General features: G+C 43.4%; 1 protein-coding gene across 1 annotated transcript in view; it reads left to right on the top strand.

The window, feature by feature from the left end:
* Window positions 1-445, top strand: part of LOC123976595 (saxitoxin and tetrodotoxin-binding protein 1-like) — an 8357-nt gene that overhangs the window by 2015 nt on the left and 5897 nt on the right. The window lies entirely within an intron of this gene.

Genomic DNA, 445 nt, shown 5'->3' on the forward strand with positions numbered 1-445 from the left:
GTGCAGCTTGTATAACGGTGTAAAGTAGTGAGCGTGCAGCTTGTATAACGGTGTAAAGTAGTGAGCGTGCAGCTTGTATAACGGTGTAAAGTAGTGAGTGTGCAGCTTGTATAACGGTGTAAAGTAGTGAGCGTGCAGCTTGTATAACAATGTAAAGTAGTGAACAGTGTAAAGTAGTGAGCGTGCAGCTTGTAGAACAGTGTAAAGTAGTGAGCGTACAGCTTGTATAACAGTGTAAAGTAGTGAGCGTGCAGCTTGTATAACAGTGTAAAGTAGTGAGCGTGCAGCTTGTAGAACTGTGTAAAGTAGTGAGCATGCAGCTTGTAGAACAGTGTAAAGTAGTGAGCGTGCAGCTTGTAGAACAGTGTAAAGTAGTGAGCGTGCAGCTTGTAGAACAGTGTAAAGTAGTGAGCGTGCAGCTTGTAGAACAGTGTAAAGTAGTGAG

Source organism: Micropterus dolomieu, linkage group LG09, assembly GCF_021292245.1.
Source record: "Micropterus dolomieu isolate WLL.071019.BEF.003 ecotype Adirondacks linkage group LG09, ASM2129224v1, whole genome shotgun sequence".
Taxonomy (NCBI): Eukaryota; Metazoa; Chordata; class Actinopteri; order Centrarchiformes; family Centrarchidae; genus Micropterus; species Micropterus dolomieu.